A 5,950-nucleotide genomic window follows, 5' to 3' on the forward strand; every position below is an offset into this window, starting at 1 on the left:
TCTCAGAGATGTTGGGGAATGTCAGATGAAATCCGTCTAAAATGTGTTTAAAGTGAGAACAGCCAGAAGCACTGAAAGGTATACAGTATCATTCCCAGCTTGATTTCAGTCAATTAAACAAAGTATTGAGCCAGCCAGGAGTCGAACCTAGAATCTTCTGATCCGTAGTCAGACACGTTATCCATTGCGCCACTGGCCCCACGTCTAAGCTGAAGTCAGGTCACAGCTAGACCAGTGTACACAGTCATAGCGTCTCTCAACAACAAGGTTCCTTGGTTTTCTGTTTCAGATGCATATCTTAATTTGATCCTCCTGTTGTTGCATGAATTTTACTGCAGAGCAAGAAATGCAGCCATGAAGTGTATTCAACGTTTAAAAAGCCTTGTATAATTTGAATCTACATAACAGTCACATTTCCTGTTGCTGAGGAATATTGTTGTGTTGTGTGAAACTGCATCTGCATCTGTTGTTATTCTTTCCCATACCGGGAGTTGAAAACCTGGGTGGGTACCTAAAATGACAGACAAATCTTTAAAGATATTCTTTCCCCATGTTGGACCTAGGTTAAAACCGCTAGACCTATGGGAAGACACATCTTAAAATACACATCACAGTCAAATCTTTAAATGTTGACATTATGCCTGTTTGATTTAAAACTACATCTTTTTTTAATACAGAATCATTCCCTGCTTGATTTCCAGTCAATTAAAAAATGTGTTTGAAAAGTGAGAACAGCCAGCACAGGTATCAGTATCATTCCCTAGAATGATTTCCAGTCAATTAAACAAAGTTATGAGCCATTCAAGTCAAACCTAGAATCTTCTGACATACACATAGTCAGACACGTTATCCATTGCGCCACTGGCCCCATGTCTAGCTGAATGTCAGGTCACAAGCTAGACCAGTGTACCAGTCATAGCGTCTGTAAAGATGAAGTGAACAACAAGGTTCCTTGGTTTTCTGTTTCAGATGCATATCTTAATTTGATCCACCTGTTGTTGCATGATTTTTACTGCAGAGCAAGAAATGCAGCCATGAAGTGTATTCAACGTTTAAAATGCCTTATATAATTTGAATCTACATAACAAGTCACATTTCCTGTTGCTGAGGAATATTGTTGTGTTGTGAAAACTGCTGCATCTGTTGTTACACAAGTGGGTACCTAACGACAAATATATTCTTTCCCATACCGGGGAGTTGAACCCAGGCCACCTGGGTGAAAACCAGGAATCCTAACCGCTAGACCATATGGGAAGACACATACTTAAAATACACATCACAGACAAATCTTTAAATGTTGACATTATGCCTGTTGGATTCAAAAAGCTACATCTTTTTCTCAGAGATGTTGGGGAATATCAGATGAAATCCATCTAATAATGTTTGAAGTGAGAACAGCCATTAAGCACAAAGTATTGTATCATTCCCAGGATTTCAGTAAATTATTGAGCCAGCCAGGAGTAGAACCTAGAATCTTCTGATCCGTAGTCAGACACGTTATCCATTGCACCACTGGCCCCACATCTAAGCTGAAGTCAGGTCACAGCTAGACCAGTGTACACAGTCATAGCGTCTGTCAACAACAAGGTTCCTTGGTTTTCTGTTTCAGATGCATATCTTAATTTGATCCTCCTGTTGTTGCATGAATTTTACTGCAGAGCAAGAAATGCAGCCATGAAGTGTATTCAACGTTTAAAAAGCCTTATATAATTTGAATCTACATAACATGTCACATTTCCTGTTGCTGAGGAATATTGTTGTGTTGTGTGAAAGTGCTGCATCTGTTGTTACACAAGTGCGTACCTAATGACAAGTATATTCTTTCCCATACCGGGAGTTGAACCCAGGCCACCTGGGTGAAAACCAGGAATCCTAACCGCTAGACCATATGGGAAGACACATACTTAAAATACACATCACAGACAAATCTTTAAATGTTGACATTATGCCTGTTGGATTTCAAAAACTACATCTTTTTTTTTCTCAGAGATGTTGGGAATGTCCAGATGAAATCCGTCTAAAATGTGTTTGAAGTGAGAACAGCCAGAAGCACTGAAAGGTATACAGTATCATTCCCAGCTTGATTTCAGTCAATTAAATAAAGAGTATTCAGCCAGCCAGAGTTGAACCTAGAATCTTCTGATCTGAGTCAGACACGTTATCCATTCTAGCCACTGGCCCCACGTCTAAGCTGAAGTCAGGTCACAGCTAGACCAGTGTACACAGTCATAGCGTCTGTCAACAACAAGGTTCCTTGGTTTTCTGTTTCAGATGCATATCTTAATTTGATCCTCCTGTTGTTGCATGAATTTTACTGCAGAGCAAGAAATGCAGCCATGAAGTGTATTCAACGTTTAAAAAAATTGTATAATTTGAATCTACATAACATGTCACATTTCCTGTTGCTGAGGGAATATTGTTGTGTTGTGAGAAACTGCTGCATCTGTTGTTACACAAGTGGGTACCTAATGACAAGATATTCTTTCCCATACCGGGAGTTGAACCCGGGCCACCTGGGTGAAAACCAGGAATCTAACCGCTAGACCATATGGGAAGACACATACTTAAAATACACATCACAGACAAATCTTTAAATGTTGACATTATGCCTGTTTGATTTAGCTACAAATGCACATCTTTTTTTAATGAGAACAGTATCATTCCCTGCTTGATTTCAGTCAATTAAACAAAGTATTGAGCCAGCCAGGAGTCGAACCTAGAATCTTCTGATCCGTAGTCAGACACGTTATCCATTCCACTGGCCCCACGTCTAAGCTGAAGTCAGGTCACAGCTAGACCAGTGTACACAGTCATGCGTCTGTCAACAAAAAGGTTCCTTGGTTTTCTGTTTCAGATGCATATCTTAATTTGATCCTCCTGTTGTTGCATGAATTTTTGCAGAGCAAGAAATGCAGCCATGAAGTGTATTCAACGTTTAAAAAGCCTTGTATAATTTGAATCTACATAACAAGTCACATTTCCTGTTGCTGAGGGAATATTGTTGTGTTGTGAGAAACTGCTGCATACACATGTTGTTACATAAGGTGCCACCAGTGAGGACCGCTGACCTATGGGAAGACACATATATTCACATCCCATATGATTCAAAAACCCTTTCTTCTCAGAGATGTTGGGGAATGTCCAGATGAAATAAGGTAAAATTGTTTAAAGTGAGAACAGCCAGAAGCACTGAAAGGTATACAGTATCATTCCCAGCTTGATTTCAGTCAATTAAACAAAGTATTGAGCCAGCCAGGAGTCAACCTAGAATCTTCTGATCCGTATTCAGACACGTTATCCATTGCGCCACTGGCCCCACGTCTAAGCTGAAGTCAGGTCACAGCTAGACCAGTGTACACAGTCATGGCGTCTGTCAACAACAAGGTTCCTTGGTTTTCTGTTTCAGATGCATATCTTAATTTGATCCTCCTGTTGTTGCATGAATTTTACTGCAGAGCAAGAAATGCAGCCATGAAGTGTATTCAACGTTTAAAAAGCCTTGTATAATTTGAATCTACATAACATGTCACATTTCCTGTTGCTGAGGGAATATTGTTGTGTTGTGAGAAACTGCTGCATCTGTTGTTACACAAGTGCGTACCTAACGACAAGTATATTCTTTCCCATACCAGGAGTTGAACCCGGGCCACCTGGGTGAAAACCAGGAATCCTAACCGCTAGACCATATGGGAAGACACATACTTAAAATACACATCACAGACAAATCTTTAAATGTTGACATTATGCCTGTTTGATTTAAAATGCTACATCTTTTTTAACAGAACAGTTATCATTCCCTGCTTGATTTCAGTCAATTAAACATTGTATTGAGCCAGCCAGGAGTTGAACCTAGAACATTTGATCCGTAGTCAGAAACGTTATCCATTCACAGCCCCATACAGTAATTCTCAAGCTGAAGATTCAGATCACAGTAGACCAGTGTACACAGTCATGGCGTTGTCAAAACAATTTTCACGGATTTCATCTGCATTTTACTCGCAGCAATACCCAGCCAAACATCTCTGAGAAAAAGATGAGCTTTTAAATCCAACAGGCATAATGTCAACATTTAAAGATTTGTCTGTGATGTGTATTTGAATCCAACAGGCATAATGTATGTGTCTTTTAATATGGTCTAGCGGTTAGGATTCCTGGTTTTCACCCAGGTGGCCCGGGTTCAACTCCCGGTATGGGAAAGAATATCTTGTCGTTAGGTACCCACTTGTGTAACAACAGATGCAGCAGTTTCTCACAACACAACAATATTCCCTCAGCAACAGGAAATGTGACATGTTATGTAGATTCAAATTATACAAAGCTTTTTAAACGTTGAATACACTTCATGGCTGCATTTCTTGCTCTGCAGTAAAATTCATGCAACAACAGGAGGATCAAATTAAGATATGCATCTGAAACAGAAAACCAAGGAACCTTGTTGTTGACAGACGCTATGACTGTGTACACTGGTCTAGCTGTGACCTGACTTCAGCTTAGACGTGGGGCCAGTGGCGCAATGGATAACATGTCTGACTACGGATCAGAAGATTCTAGGTTTGACTCCTGGCTGGCTCAATACTTTATTTAATTGACTGAAATCAAGCTGGGAATGATACTGTATACCTTTCAGTGCTTCTGACTGTTCTCACTTCAAACACATTTTAGATGGATTTCATCTGGACATTCCCCAACATCTCTGAGAAAAAAAGATGTAGTTTTTAAATCCAACAGGCATAATGTCAACATTTAAAGATTTGTCTGTGATGTGTATTTTAAGTATGTGTCTTCCCATATGGTCTAGCGGTTAGGATTCCTGGTTTTCACCCAGGTGGCCCGGGTTCAACTCCCGGTATGGGAAAGAATATATTGTCGTTAGGTACCACTTGTGTAACAACAGATGCAGCAGTTTCACACAACACAACAATATTCCCTCAGCAACAGGAAATGTGACATGTTATGTAGATTCAAATTATACAAGGCTTTTTAAACGTTGAATACACTTCATGGCTGCATTTCTTGCTCTGCAGTAAAATTCATGCAACAACAGGAGGATCAAATTAAGATATGCATCTGAAACAGAAAACCAAGGAACCTTGTTGTTGACAGACGCTATGACTGTGTACACTGGTCTAGCTGTGACCTGACTTCAGCTTAGACGTGGGGCCAGTGGCGCAATGGATAACGTGTCTGACTACGGATCAGAAGATTCTAGGTTCGACTCCTGGCTGGCTCAATACTTTATTTAATTGACTGAAATCAAGCTGGGAATGATACTGTATACCTTTCAGTGCTTCTGGCTGTTCTCACTTCAAACACATTTTAGACGGATTTCATCTGGACATTCCCCAACATCTCTGAGAAAAAAAAAGATGTAGTTTTTAAATCCAACAGGCATAATGTCAACATTTAAAGATTTGTCTGTGATGTGTATTTTAAGTATGTGTCTTCCCATATGGTCTAGTGGTTAGATTCCTGGTTTTCACCCAGGTGGCCCGGGTTCAACTCCCGGTATGGGAAAGAATATTTGTCGTTAGGTACCCACTTGTGTAACAACAGATGCAGCAGTTTCACACAACACAACAATATTCCTCAGCAACAGGAAATGTGACATGTTATGTAGATTCAAATTATACAAGGCTTTTTAAACGTTGAATACACTTCATGGCTGCATTTCTTGCTCTGCAGTAAAATTCATGCAACAACAGGAGGATCAAATTAAGATATGCATCTGAAACAGAAAACCAAGGAACCTTGTTGTTGACAGACGCTATGACTGTGTACACTGGTCTAGCTGTGACCTGACTTCAGCTTAGACGTGGGGCCAGTGGCGCAATGGATAACGTGTCTGACTACGGATCAGAAGATTCTAGGTTCGACTCCTGGCTGGCTCAATACTTTATTTAATTGACTGAAATCAAGCTGGGACTCCCGGTATGGGAAAGAATAACTTGTA

At 40.2% G+C, this 5,950-nt stretch overlaps 4 non-coding genes across 4 annotated transcripts; 3 read left to right on the top strand and 1 right to left on the bottom strand.

Moving 5' to 3' along the window:
- Nucleotides 1-126: 126 nt before the first annotated feature.
- On the bottom strand, nucleotides 127-199 carry trnar-acg. The gene has a single exon. It is a non-coding gene; the product is annotated as a tRNA-Arg (tRNA).
- Nucleotides 200-4,783: 4,584 nt separating this feature from the next.
- On the top strand, nucleotides 4,784-4,855 carry trnae-uuc. Its single transcript has one exon. It is a non-coding gene; the product is annotated as a tRNA-Glu (tRNA).
- Nucleotides 4,856-5,157: 302 nt separating this feature from the next.
- On the top strand, nucleotides 5,158-5,230 carry trnar-acg. The gene has a single exon. It is a non-coding gene; the product is annotated as a tRNA-Arg (tRNA).
- A 585-nt stretch (nucleotides 5,231-5,815) lies between these two features.
- On the top strand, nucleotides 5,816-5,888 carry trnar-acg. The gene has a single exon. It is a non-coding gene; the product is annotated as a tRNA-Arg (tRNA).
- The last annotated feature ends 62 nt before the right edge of the window (nucleotides 5,889-5,950 follow it).

This window comes from Oncorhynchus gorbuscha, unplaced genomic scaffold (genome assembly GCF_021184085.1).
Source record: "Oncorhynchus gorbuscha isolate QuinsamMale2020 ecotype Even-year unplaced genomic scaffold, OgorEven_v1.0 Un_scaffold_15191, whole genome shotgun sequence".
NCBI classification, from domain to species: Eukaryota; Metazoa; Chordata; class Actinopteri; order Salmoniformes; family Salmonidae; genus Oncorhynchus; species Oncorhynchus gorbuscha.